The sequence below is a fragment of the Bos taurus genome, chromosome 25, assembly GCF_002263795.3.
Source record: "Bos taurus isolate L1 Dominette 01449 registration number 42190680 breed Hereford chromosome 25, ARS-UCD2.0, whole genome shotgun sequence".
NCBI lineage: Eukaryota > Metazoa > Chordata > Mammalia > Artiodactyla > Bovidae > Bos > Bos taurus.
Genome location: NC_037352.1, coordinates 30,591,010 through 30,605,973, shown reverse-complemented (window position 1 = coordinate 30,605,973; position 14,964 = coordinate 30,591,010). Strand labels below are relative to the sequence as shown.

Sequence of the window (14,964 nt, the reverse complement as noted above, 5' to 3'; positions counted from 1 at the left end):
GTTGGATCTTCTTGCAGTCCAAGGGACTCTCAAGAGTCTTCTCCAACACCACAGTTCAAAAGCATCAATTCTTTGGTGCTCAGCTTACTTTATAGTCCAACTCTCACATCCATACATGAGTACTGGAAAAACCATGGCTCTGACTAGACGGACCTTTGTTGGTAAAGTAATGTCTCTGCTTTTTAATATGCTGTCTAGGTTAATCATAGTATTTCTTCCAAGGAGCAAGTGTTCATGGCTGCAGTCACCATCTGCTGTGATTTTGGAGCCCCCCAAAATAAAGTCAGACACTGTTTCCATTATTTCCCCATTTATTTGCCATGAAGTGATGGGACCGGATGCCATGGTCTTAGTTTTCTGATTGTTGAGTTTTAAGCCAACTTTTTCACTCTCCTCTTTCAGTTTCATCAAGAGGCTCTTGAGTTCTTCTTCACTTTCTGCTGTAAGGGTGGTGTCATCTGTGTATCTGAGGTTATCCATACTTCTCCTGGCAATTGTGATTCCAGCTTGTGTTTCTTCCAGTCCAGCATTTCTCATGATGTACACTGCATATAAGTTAAATAAGCAGGATGACAATATACAGTCTTGATGTACTCATTTCCCAATTTGGGACCAGTCTGTTGTTCCATGTCCAGTTTAATACTGCAATTGGTGAATCTGAGCAAAGAATATATGGGCATTTGTTGTACTCTTTTTTTAACTTCTCTCTGGATTTAAATATTTTCACAATAGAGATTGAGGGAAAATAAAGAATATAATAAAGAGAAACTAAGTGTGGGAATATTTTCACAGTGAAAATTGGGGGAAAGTATAATAAAGAGAAGATAACTATGGAAAAGCAATGATTAAAATGATTTTTCATCATTTCCAAAACTCTGTGAAAGGCTGCTTGCTCTCTTGTTTCCATCTGTATTTAAATACTGAGTTTGATGATGAAGTAGTTTTTAGTTGGTACACATAGATTCTATTACTAGAATATGCTCATTAAATGGCTCTATGTAGATAAATAATATTCTTTAGTATGTAAGAAATGAAGATTAGGAATGTGCAGTAGAAGGAAAAGGTGCATAATTCCAGGTATCTACTGGGTTTCCTGTCAATAGAAGCATTTTGTTTTCAACTTGTTGTATATGTTTGCCCAGGGAGAGGGTAAGTGTGTTTACCAGTTTTGTTGTTACCCTCAGTGGAGAATTTTGAGTATTTTTTAGAAAATATTTAGTTCATTTTCATCTGTGCCAGATGATACCTCATTTCAAACTTGGAAGATAAAAATAGTTACTGTTTTTCAAACCATAAACACTTCTAGGGGTTGGCGAAAGGAGGAAGCAAAGAGGGGGGCATGAACATGAGTGATTCTCTGAGTGTCCCTTTGAGAATGCATCTGCCAGCTTTGCTAAAGCTGCCTTCACATTGTTGCTGGTTTCAGGGATGTGCTAAGTGGCTGTTGAAAGGTTGCTGTCTCTAGTGACATAAAGAATGATGTTTGCCTCTTTATAGGGTCTTTATTCCTGCAGAAGACTAGAAGTCTGACTTGTTTAACAATCTTCTCTTTGTGACCCGTATTCTTCCCCGAGCCAATTAGAAAATCTGAAAAGATGAGTTTAGAATTCTCCTAACCCAGCTTTCTTTGTGAGCAGAGGAAACTGTTTTTCAGGGCAGTGTGTGACTTAGCCAAGGTGGCCAGTGCTAGTTTTTTCCGGCTTCTATTGTGCATCATGGCATCATTCAAACAAGATAAAAAACTTCTCAGATCCTTTGTACATAGATCCTGAAAGAACGGATAACATTTAATGTCATATATCATAATTATAGACTTCCCTGGTGGCTCAGATGGTAAAGTGTCTGTCTACAATGCGGGAGATCCAGGTTCGGGTCATAATTATACATCATACATGGAGTTTTTTGTGGTGCATGCTTCTCTTTAACTTGTGAACTGTAGGACAGGATTTTTGCATGTTTTGTATACCGGCATTTCCTGATACCTACAATACTGGCTGGGACGTGACAGGCACCCACTAACTACTGAATGAATGAATGATTGAACCAGAAGGCTAAGAATAGATTAATAGCTGCCCATGTCACAGGATTTCAGGGAAATAATGGATTGGCTAGAGGATTTCACCCCTGTGTAACTAGCTCGTGGTTTAAAGTGAGCAATTAGACACTGGTTTCCTATTTAATTTCCAGTACTCCTTGGAAAAAGTAACACTAAGCTTGGACATGTTGTTGTAGTTTGTTGTTCAGTTGCTCAGTTGTGTCTGACTCTTTGCGACCCTGTGGACTACAGCACTTTAGGCTTCCTTGTCCTTCACTGTCTCCAGGAGTTTGCTCAAACTCATGTTCATTGAGTTGGTGATGTCATCCAACCATTTCATCCTCTGTGGTCCCCTTCTCCTCCCGCCTTCAATCTTTACCAGCATCAGAGTTTTTTCTAATGAGTCAGCTCTTTGAATCAAGTGGGCAAAGTATTGGAGCTTCAGCTTCATGCTCATCTTAGTGATTTGCTAACTTAATGTGAATGAGCAGATCCCCTGGAGAAGGGAAAGGCTTCCTACTCCAGTACACTGACCTGGAGAGTTCCATGGACTGTATAGTCCATGGGGTTGCAAAGAGCTGGACACGACTGAGCGACTTCACTTCACTTTCCCTAGGAACACTTTTTAATGAAAGAAGGGGTAGAACATGAATAAACACAGGAGAGCAAAGATGGAAGAAGTGCTGAAAAATAAGAAAAGATGAAATGTAAAGACAGACTTTGAGTGCATCGTGAGTTTGAACAGGGCAACTTTACTGCTGTGTGGGTTGAGAAATGCTTTGGAATAAATTGCATGGTAATATGTCTGTCAAACTCATTCACGGTTCTGTGACCCCAGGAATTGGTAACATGCAATCATCTGCAACTCAAGATGGGCAGGACTTGAATTTGGTCGATCTCTGGATCCTCAGGACTGTGAGTGGGCCCTCCTGGAGCATTTTAGTGGAGTAAGCTTTGCTCTCTGGAGAGTGTGTTGACCTAATAGCTCAAAGTGCTATCACTTTATGTGCAGTGCACTGTATATACATCAATTATGTGTATCAGTGTTGCCTCAGTAAACCTGATTAAAAATAAAAATACGCACTAAGCATCTGAGGAAATGTTGAGGATCAGATTCATTTATTATGTGCAGAATTCTAGTTTAGGTAGAAAGTTGTTGAAATCATGGATCCAAAATGATAAATTCAGCTCCTCAGAATAGCTACTAGAGAACAGACAGCTTCTAGCCTTGTATCTGACACATAGTAGTTATTTAATAAATATTTGTGGAGTGTGGGGCAACTGGGGAGAAGACAGAGGAGGTTTTTGTGTGTGACTGGTTGGTCATTTAAGTTGTGAATACAACCAAGACTCAGGGTTCCATGGATTGTTTCTGTTTTGAGGCTTGAGATGTTCTCCTGACAGTTGTTACTGCCTTCTAGATGTGTGTACCCGGTCACTATTTAGACAGTGGGAAAATGAGTAAATCTGTGTTCAGAAGAAAAGTAATTTAAAAAAGAGAAATAGAAGACTGCAGTAAACACTTTGTGCATGCCACTTTACCTCCTTGTGTGTCAATTTCCTCATCTGTGAAGTAGTAACAAATTTACTTCATAGGGTTGGTTGGTGAGGTTTAAAAGAGATAACCTCTGAAAGGGTATTTGCATATGGTGGTGCCTGGCACATTGGCTCCATAGGAGTGTTAGCTCTTCCTGCTGGGGACATTGTTTATAGAGATGTAAGGCTGAGAGAGTAGAGCTGAGCTTAAGTCAGTAGAAGAAGTACTGGGCAGTGGGAAGAGGACATATGGGATCTTGTGAAGTGACAAGAAATCTTGTGTTTAATTAACGTGAAAGTCATTAATTGATGGGAGTGATGGGAAACTGGCGCAGAGAGCTGGAAGTGCAGCATCTTGTGCGCACAGGTCTGTCCTGACCTTCCTGGAGGGATCAGTACAGGGACCTCTTAGTGCCTTCATTTCCCATCACTGAACAGTTGAGCTTAATTTTATTTGTGCTTTTAGTGAAGTGATTTGAGGTCCAGGGACACCTGCTGAGGTGATAGTGTAGGAAAGCACTTCAGAAAGGTCAGATGGAAGACAGATGTGGGCCACAGCAATGTGAATTAAACATTTTGTTTTTCCTGTGGGCCTTTCTATGAATGAGGAATGATCCCCAGGATTGCTCCATCCATTCCAGTGTTCTTTCAGAATCCTGACAGGAGTGGCTCACTAACCACTGATGGAAACAAATGAGCAGCTGGTTGTCACTGCCTCTCAAATGGTCTCCCCCGTAGGTAGCCCTTGGATGAGAATTTCCTTAAAACATTCCAGGAAATAGACCATTGTTAACACATTTGGAAAACAAGTATGTGTTGTTCACTCAGTAAACTTCAGATGTGTTTATGGGAGCTTAGATCAATTGAAATGTAATAGGAAATTAAACACTATGTCATATGATAATCTAAAGCATTAGGAGGTTGAAAGTTACTCTAGAACTTCAGGCGACTGTGGTGTGTCATTGGAGGTGCGTCTTTGGTATTTTTTTAAGGTGCCATTTCCAGAGTGTATGGGGGCCTGTGCGTGTTTGGAGCAGGAGGAATATGGGGATTCTCTGTGCCTTCCTCCCAGTTTGATTGTAAACCTGAATATGCTCTGAAAATCTTATTTAAAAAACATTATTGTAGAGCTGAGAAAGACCTTGGAACTCATCCAGTCACAACTCTTTACTTTAAAAGCATTAGGAACTGGGGATGAAATATAAGCAGTTTCTTTTTCCCAAAATTACATTGTGAATACAGAGTTTATCTTGATATCTGAATATTTTCTCCCCTAAAACACATTTTTCTTTGTTTTAAAGTAGCTTGTTGGATATCTAAGCAAAGAACATAGTTCTTCTGTGATACATCTATAATGTTGTTTTTATATATTATATTTATATCTACAAGGCCTCCCCTCAAAAATGGGAAAAACTCAATTAGATCAAGATATCAGATATGGAAATCCTTTTATTCCAGAGCCTGGAAATCTCATATTTGTCCACTAGTCATATCCTCTTCCTGGCATTTTTGGTGATGCTCCTGTCTATCATATCACTCAATGACTGTATTCATGTGGGAAAGGAGCACAGGAACTCAAGGACCAAGTGATGATTAGTGGTTCCCTCCACCTCTCAGCTCATTCACAGATCTACTGAGGGGAACATAAGAGACATCACCACCACCAGCAGTATCACTTACTTTGTGCTTTAAAGATTGCAACATACATTCACAAGTTATGTAACTTTGTTATCACAGCTATCATTTACAGCAGATAGTATGTACTCATTTTGCAATATACAAGTATATCAAATCACCCCATATACCTGAAATTTATATAATGTCATATGACATTTACATCTTACTAAAGTTGGGAAAAATAATATTATTAGCCTAACATTACAGATGTGAGAAGCAGAATTCAAAGAAGCCAGTGAAAGGGTGAGGTTAAGCTCAGATCTTCTGAGTCTAAAATCTGTGCATAATATTATACAATGTAATATAAATCCTAGTTGTGGAAGCTTCACAGACTGCATAACTATATAAGAATAAAAAGAGCAGGTGATATATAATGAATGAGTAGGTCACATATGAGAGCACCTGACCTGTTGCATAGTTATGGTTGAGCTGGAGTTGAGGGATTATCAGCCTGTGTGCCTCTGAATATATTTGAAACAGTCACCCAGGAAGGCTTTTTGGAGATGATACCTGGAGGAAGTTTGGGATGGTTGAAAAGAAGTGTGGTTACACCAGAGCTGCAGAACAGGATTAAAAAGGCAGTACTACCTTTAACATAAATTGTTGAAACATCTCTGCACCTTAGCCCCAATTCAAACTTTTATGGGTTTAAGAATCACAGAGCTAAGGGGTTGCTGCTGCTGCTAAGTCGCTTCAGTCATGTCTGACTCTGTGCGACCCCATAGACGGCAGCCCACCAGGCTTCCCCGTCCCTGGGATTCTCCAGGCAAGAACACAGGAGTGGGTTGCCATTTCCTTCTCCAATGCATGAAAGTGAAAAGTGAAAGTGAAGTCGCTCAGTTGTGTCCGACTCTGTGTGACCCCATAGACAGCAGCCCACCAGGCTCTGCCATTCATGGAATTTTCCAGGCAAGAGTACTGGAGTGGGGTGCCATTGCCTTCTCCGGAGCTAAGGGGTAAACTGAGCTAAAAGTATCTGAATTTCAGGAGCTTAGCTTTTTTGGAAACCTGCCTCCATCCTTCAGCAGGGCTTCCTCTGTGTTGGCTTCTGTGGGGTAGAAGCAGAGACGACTCACATGTTCTGCCAGCTCAGCAGCCCTGGGAGAGTGACCCTCATTCTTGTCCTTTCCAACAAGAATCATGCTACTACTCCTCTGTGGTCTGACATTGGTCACATGGCCATTCTTAAATCAGTTACTTGTGACTGGATCTATGTGATGACCACACCCTGTGGTGGTGTGACTCTGCTGGGAGCCTGAGGTAGGTGGCGTTAATTCTTCAAAGGAAACTTGAGCTGTGGTTACCAAAGAATGAAGAAAAGGTGCTGAGGCAACAAAAACAATAATAAGGTTTAAAAATATATTTTAGAGGCTTCCCTAGCAGTCCGGTGGTTAAAACTCCATACTTCCAATGTAGAGGGCATGGGTTCGATCCCTGGTCGGGGAACTTAAGATCCCACATGCCATGAAGAGATATATATATATAAGGATTCTGATTTTATTTTCCTTTTCTAAAAGTGGGGGAAGGAAGGTGATCTCTTTTAAGGCCTAATTCAGAATAAAGTAGTAAGAAATGCTCCCTGGTAGAATAAAAGTCTTATAAAACTTGAAACAGTAACCTTGAGAAAAATCAGAGCTTTAAAGGAGACAAGGGCTTAGGCAGTGTACAGACAGAAATCATAATGCTACCTGCTTCAGGCCCCAGGAAAACCTAGCTTGTGGTAATCATACCGTGATCCTGTATTGAGCTTCAAGAATACATTGGAGGAAGAATTGAGAGATTTATTAATCGGGCTTCCACTGGTATTTCTTTGTACCATTCACAATTTAAAATTGAGAAGTCAGGAATTGAAAGAATCTGGGGCTCCACTAGAATATTGACTGAACACCAAGCCCTTTACTTTATTCTGACTCTCAGTCAAGCTTTAATACATAACAATGGTTTGTCTAAATAACATTGCTGCAGTTCTCAGTAATTGTTAACAATAATAATGCATAAACAATTTTCTATTCAGTCAAATACTTTTTTATGCAGATAATTGCTATTTCCTTTATCCTAAAATACATGTTAGATTCTTGCCAGTGGAAATTGAGACATTGGAACTGAAATTAGCAGAAAGCTTTAAGTCCAGTAAAGGTATTTAGTCTCAGGAAATATTTAAGGTATCTGCAAACATTGTTTTATTTTTTTCAACAGCTCAGTTTATTCAGTTAGTCTTCTAAGCCAACAAGTAAACCTTCAGCCTTAACAATCGCAGCTTCATTATTATTCTCAGATTTGTGCTTGGTCCTTTAAATCTGTCTAAATTGTTCTACAATAATTTCTTGTCCACAACTTGTGTGGCCTCAGGTTTTAAAACAAACTGAGATTGTTACTGCCAATTCCTGACTGCTGTAGTATTTGTAGTAATTGAATGCTAGTGGTTGGAGGTTTAGGAAAGATTTGAGAATAACTGGTTCCAAAAATATCCCTATGTGTGTTTGTGTGTGTTCTCTTGCCTGTGTGAATATGTTGGAGTAGGAAGATGATATGTTTTGATTAGGTGTTTGACTTTATTCAGAGTGTACTTTGGAAAACTTAAAACATTTCAGTGGGATTATAGTCTGTAATAACTGTGTTCTGAGAAAACCATGGAGGGTTAACAATTCAGGTGACAGATTATCTCCCATTCAGTGAATGCTGATTTGTGGACAGATACTTCTGCCTGTTGTGAAGTAGTTCCCCAGGCACCCTCTCTTGAATCTCTTCCACCAGGCAGACAGATGAGAATGAAAAATAAATTCCACATGTGATTTAGTTTAGGGTTTTGTGCATATGTGTGTGTGTGTGTGTGTGTATGTGTGTGTGTGTCTTTTCTGCTTGTGCGAGCTGTTTAAGCTCAGTGCAAATTCATTAAAAAAGACTCATTGTCTAGTTGTCCTGATAGCATCAACTGGCCCTTTTTCTCTCCTGGTGCAGTGGGACATCCATTACCTTGTAGGGCCTGACTGCTAGGATTGTTCCCAGAGTTCAGGACTGTTGAACCACAATGGGCTCTCCAGGCTTTGTGGCCTTAATAAGCCCCTGTTACTGGCTTTTCAAATATTGGTCTACCTATCAAGCCTGGCCGTGTGTCAGGAGAGGGGAGGCTTTCTTTAGAGCCACCACTGATGGATCACATGCTTTTTCTCAAGAGAGCAAACAAGCACTTTTTTGTTTAGGCTCAGTAATACTTGGCAAAGAAATACAGCTGTAATTATATATCCTAATTCTTGTTCTTTTCTCCCCATCTGAGTTTTACTCCCCTCACCCTCAACTTTACATAAAAGCAGCTAGCATTGGATCTGAAGTAAATGTCATGAATGAATAATAATTTCTTTCATTTACACAGTAATTAAACCTGTTGAATGCTGACTTAGTGCTTTACTGCACTCTAATTTAACTGGAAGATTTGGCCTTTGTGAATTCACAGAAAAGGGAAAAAATAGAAATTAAATACCTACTGAGACTATTACGGAGAACATTTTTCAGAAGGGTTCTTCCTCCTCCTGTTTCTCTTCATCTCGTGTTTGCCTTCTGCTTCCCGGGATACTTAATACTTAAGAGTTGTTTTGCAAATCATTCTTCAGTTTTTATGCCCAGCGGTGCCCACAGCCAGGCACCTCTGGGTCAAGGCGATTGGCTGCCACTGCAGACAGAAGGCCAAGGGCCTGCTCTGCTGCCTCGGCAGAATTGTTGCTGCTGGTCTTCTGGAGCATTTGAGTTCTTTCTGGCTAGTTTCTACATTCCTTTCCTTCTTAACCCATAGAATTCGAGTTGGTGAGTCCTTCCATCGGTCTTCATGATCATGCTTGACATGATCTGTGACAGCCAAAATATGCCTGAAAGCTGATAGATACATCCAACCCAGCAGTGTTTTGGGAATCTGTACCACTCTACTGGAAATGGCAACCCACTGCAGTATTCTTGCCTGGAAAATCCCATGGACAGAGGACCCTGATAGGCTACAGTCCGTGAGGTCAAAAAGAGTCAGACACGACTGAGCGACTTCACTTTCACTTTCACCACTCTACTGAAAATTTCTGCCTGTGTACAGTCTGAGTCACTCAACTTGTCTTTCCCAGAGTGTCTCTCAGGTGGGTCCACTTTGTTGTGGAGGAAGGTGTTTTACAACACCAGTCAGTTTTCATCATCTTTCACCCTGAGGACTGACTGGCCATTTTAATAAAGACTTCATTCCCAGAGCTCCCTCCTCAGGAGTTTGTAAGTTCCCTCAGCGATAGTCTCTGACCCTGAGAGGGCCCTGCTGTTTACCTGTTGAGCAGAGATTGTTCGATGTGCTGTGTCTCCAGAGGCAGTACAGGCAGGAACTCTGGCCCCGCCTTCCCAGAGCTGCAGCAGACACTGTAGAGAGGACCGCCAGCGCTGAGGGCTGTGCCGCAGGGGCCTGTTCTCTGCGCTTCTCCTCACAGGAGCCGGCCTTCTGGGCCAAGTGGCCGAGCCTCTGACTCTGAGAGAAAAGTCCTGCTGTGTTTCGTGCAGGTTGTGTGCTGTGTGGGTTGTGGATGGTGAGGGCTCCCTTGCAGTGCTGTCTGGGAGCACTGACTAAGTTTATGGGTGTCGGATACCTGGCACACAGCCAGTCGGTAAATGCTAGTCCTTGCCCGCGTCTGGAGACAAAGAGAACACAAGTGTTTAAGTGTTTTTTTTTTTTTTGTAAGACAAGTACCCTTCCTCATATACGCCCCTCGTCACTACTCAGGGCCAATGTTTATGTGACTTAATTTTCTTTTCTGTCCCTTCTTCCTCCTGCCCACTCTTCTTCCTTCCCTCCTTCTCAAAAGTTACACCAGACTTATTCAGATCACATTTTTCCTTTATGGAAAGTTCTAAAAACTTAAAAAAACTTGTATTCTAGTATATATTTTTAACATACTTTTCAACTGTATTTGTTAAAATGCAGTTGGAAGCATAGATGTTGTATAGATAAAATAAATAGTATATGATTGTGGATTTGTTTCAAACACATGAATCTAGGCAAATCCCTGCCTAGATTAATCCATATTCTTTTTCTCTCTCCCTCTCTTTCTATATATATATATGTGTGTGTGTGTGCACACATATATATATACATAGTTATAAACATAGTTTATACATAGTTATAAACATACAATTGTTTTCTATTTTGCCACTGAGTGCTTACTTTGTGCTAATTCCTATGATAAATGCTTTTAATGCTTTCTTATATTTATTAGATGAGTTTCTTATACTGCTTGATTGTAAGAATTTTTGTAAGGTACCTGTGAAAAACTACATATTTCCTAACCTACCCCTGACTACTGAATCTGGGTATTAGAATCTAAATCTTGAGTTTCCAATCTGGCTCCATGTGGAAATAACCTGAAACTGGAACTTTTAAACAAACTCTATCCCAGTCCATTTAAATTAGCGTGTTTACAGGGTAGGCCTGTGACCTTTAAACTCCTCTGATGACTCTAGGGGCTCCTCTGGTGACTCTCATACCTCAGTCGTAAGTGTACAGATAGGGTGGTAGAGATTTAACGATATAGGTGGTGCTTATTATCTGAAAGTAGAAAATGAACTTTAGTCCATTTAATCCTTACAATAACCCATGAGGCACAGCTGGCATTATCCCTATTTTCAGATGAGAAATCAGAGGTTTGGAGAGACACGATGTCAAGAATGGGTCACGTGTTCTTTTAAATCTTGCAGTCTAAGAGTACACTTAGTATCGCCATGTGCTTGAAGACGCACATATCTTTTTATTTGATGATCACAAACTACGTATGAAATGCTGGTTTAGACATGGACTTAAATTGACCAACTCAGCGTGCCTCAGAGCCAAGTACTTGTTTGCCAAGTTCTTTTGTATGTAGACACCTGCAAATAGACATCGGAAGTCCATTTTGTAAAGTCAGTGGCAAAGAGAATGAGCTTGACATTTGGGATTTGTTACTGACCCACAGACTTGGGTGGACTTTGAGTGACTTAGAGGTCAGATACAATTTAATATTCTGCCATTTCTAGAGATTTTTCTGTGAAACACTTTGGTTTGTATTTCATGATCCCTGCCTTCTCAGCCGTGAATTTCTTTTTGAATGCGTCCCACTCCACCACTTGTTTTCAAGTGGCTTTGTTGCAGGTGCTGTGAATGCAGAGGAGTGACTTGGTCATTCTTTCTCTGTAGAAATGATGACAATGTGGAGCCAATTTACCTCCAGCTATAAATATGACCACATTCACATTTTAAAAAACATGTCCTGTAATTCTAAGAGCTCTCTGAGGTGGGAGGAGGGGAACCTATGTCTAGCCTTCTAAATGGATGTTGCCCTTCAGTTAGAGCCCAGGACTTCTCCATAGTTTTCATGTATTTGAGCAAGTTCCTTAAAAGTGCTTGGTTCTATGGATTTGAAATTATTAATTTGACTCTTATAATGGTTTAAATAACCATGCTTGTGCCTCCATATGTGTATTCATTTTTTTAGTGAATATTTCTTGACCCATGTGTCAGGTGCAGTTCTAAATAGTGGGCTGATGATATCCAAACTAAGCAGGAAAAAATCTCCTGTCATTGAGCTTAGATTCTAATGAATAATGCAAGAAAAAAAAGTTAAGTACATAAATCTTTAAGTGTTTTGGAAGGTAAAAATTCTAGATAGAAAGCATGTAAAGAGGAAAACCTCTCTATGTAGCTGGAGAATAGTGAATTTTTTAATAATGCAGTCAGGTTGGACCTTATTGAGGGAACTTACAGCCAGGATTTGCTGGAGGTAAGGGAGTAGTAAGCCATGCAGATATCTGAGAGAGGTCACTTCAGACAGAAAACACCTCCACTGTCACCTCTCCTCAGTGTGTGAGGCTTAGCAAGGAGACCTGGGTTCTGTAAGATGTGTCTTACATGAAATTTTGCCATTAGCAACTACATGGATGAACTTGCAGGGTGTTATGCTAAGTGAGATACGTCAGAGAGAGAAAGACAAATACTGTTTGATAGCACCTATTTGTATTTGTTATATATAAAATCGTACACAAGCAAACGCAAAACTCATGCCCAAATTGTTCTACTATATCAGTTGCATTGCAACACAGTTTTTTTTTTTTAAGAATTAGCTTAATAATCAGAGCTCTCTGTACATAGAGATATGATCGGTCTAATATAATGACAGAATTGCAAACAATAAAATGAGTATAATTTGCAAAGGAGAGAAATGGCAGGAGTTAGAAGAGGTAAACAGTGGTGGGATCAAAATGATTTTTGTATCATGTGTCACTCACTAGGCCCTCAGATTGTGCTGTAATCATACTGTTCTCTATTCTGGCTTTTAAATTTAAAGAGCTAAGTCAAGTTATTACAGATAAAAATGTCAGTCGTGTCCAGTTGTACAAATTATTAGCCACAAAATTCAAAGAACAGCAGTGGAAAGTCTAATCCTAATGCACAGTTGAAAATACCTTTCTGGGCTCTCATCTCAGAGATGAGGCTTTTGCCTTCTTCACCCAAAGGATGGTGTGGGAATTGTTTGGAATGAAGAAGCAGGGCAGAGATGTAATTCAACTTTGTGTTCTCCCATCATATTCTTATTCCAGTGGAGAGATGTATCTTTTCTATCTTTAGCTCAAATTATCAAATACAAATTGGAGCCAGGATAATAAAACCAGATGACTAGGAGAGTCCCATCTGCCCCCTCACCAACCTTTCTCTCTTCAGTGTCGTTTCCACCCATATTAGCAGATGGCACCAGTTCTTGGCCAGTGTCTCTAGTTATCTAAGGGATTGTTCTTTTGCCCGCCTCCTTTAATACAACAGTAGAAAAATTGGTCATGACTCACTCTATGCCCATTGGCCAAGGCTCTGATTCCTGAGAACTAGACAGAAGCTTGGAATTCAACCAAACCTTCTGTAATGCATTACAATGATCCGCCTGACAGCAGAAAGCTGGGTTGATTTAAACTTGAGCTTTTATATACTGGAAGGTTTGTTCAGTGCTGGCTAGAAAAAGCTAATAGTAACAAATCTCAAAAACCTTAAAAAAGAAAAAGCAGAGGCTTTCTTGAGTTTTGTTCTGAGAATGCTGGTTACTTCTAATGGTGAGTGGTGTAGCGCTGTATGATGCAAATTGCAGGACTCTTTAGTTCCAGTTCTGCATTTGACCTCTCTGTAAAGGAAAGTGAGCTTCTGACTAAACAAGGGAGAGTGAGATTTGACAGATGACATGGAAGGTGAAAGGTGAAAGAGTAGGTTGTGAGGGAGCATCTGTTTACCGCAGAGCATGGAGTCCTGGCTCTTGAGGCCAGTGGATTATAGACTCACCATCATCTTTGAAGCAGTGTGTTTTGACTTTAGTAAAAACAGTGTAAGTAAATTCTGTAACCTTTTCTTTGGGTCCTGGACAGTATTTCAGAACAAGTGACAGTTGACTAAGCACTGAGAAAAAAGTACAGTCCTTACAGAAAGCCAGATATACCCTTCAGTTCTTTCTTTAGCAAGACTATTGGACAGTAACTCAAGGGCATGTCATAGACACAATTCATTTGGACTTCAGCAAGATTTTTGCCTTGTCTTCCTTGATTCTGTTGTGAACAATTAGAAAAATACAGGTTCGGTGGCATGATTATCAAGATTTATAATTTCATTATTATTTCACTGGTTAAGAACATTTGTTTCACTCTGGATAGAACTAAGATCATTGCATAAATGCCTATCCTTCTGTCTATCATATTTAAATTTTGTCTTTGCAATGAAGCTGTAGTCACAAATGTTTCAAAAATAGTTCAGTCGCTCAGTCGTGTCCAACTTTTTGAGACCCTATGAACCGCAGCACGCCAGGTCTCCCTGTCCATCACCAACTCCTGGAGTCCACCCAAACCCATGTCCATTGAGTTGGTTAAATTATAAATATGCTGGGTGGGAAAAACAGGACACAGCTGGATTTTGACTATCTGGGTAGTGACCAAATTAAGGTGAAAAGGTAAGGGTTAGGTAAACTTAGGTTCAAAACCCAGCCATGAAAAAAGAAAATAGAGAGGGGAGACACAATTTTCAGCTGACACATTTAGTGAGTCAGCAGTGTGTCTTTCACAATAAAACTACTGGTGTTTTTGAGTACCTTAATAGAAACGTAGAATGAAGTAGTGGATGTGTGACTGTTTTGTGTATGTTTGAGGAGGAGGGGATAGATAGGAACATTTGAAGTAAGTTTTCCCCAGCATCACAGATAGTATTAATGTTCACATTCTGCACATTTTGATGTATTTGTAAATCACCTCTAATCTTTAACGGAGAAGGCAATGGCAACCCACTCCAGTACTCTTGCCTGGAAAATCCCATGGACGGAGGAGCCTGCAGTCCATGGGGTTGCTAGGAGGCTGGGTACGACTGAGTGACTTCACTTTCACTTTTCACTTTCATGCATTGGAGAAGGAAATGGCAACCCACTCCAGTGTTCTTGCCTGGAGAATCCCATGGATGGAGAAACCTGGTAGGCTGCAGTCCATGGGGTCGCAAAGAGTCGGACATGACTGAAGCGACTTAACAGCAGCAGCTAATCTTTAAATTGAAAAGGTCCAAATAGCTGTGAAAATTCATTGGATTTAAAAGCTGCTTTGGCAAGGGGAAAGCAAAACTGTACTTAAAGAGGGATTTTCAGAGAGTAGTTTTAAAGACATTTAACTTGTCTAATGTCAAGTTAAAACAATTTAAGTAGTTACAAGAACAA

The 14,964-nt window shown here is 40.2% G+C and overlaps 1 protein-coding gene and 1 pseudogene across 9 annotated transcripts in view; both read left to right on the top strand.

The window, feature by feature from the left end:
- AUTS2 (activator of transcription and developmental regulator AUTS2) overlaps nucleotides 1–14,964 on the top strand; it is a 1,215,681-nt gene that overhangs the window by 391,956 nt on the left and 808,761 nt on the right. The gene's annotated exons all lie outside the window — the stretch shown is intronic.
- The window catches only part of LOC132343903 (large ribosomal subunit protein eL38-like), a 34,455-nt pseudogene continuing 21,686 nt past the window's right edge, over nucleotides 2,196–14,964 (top strand).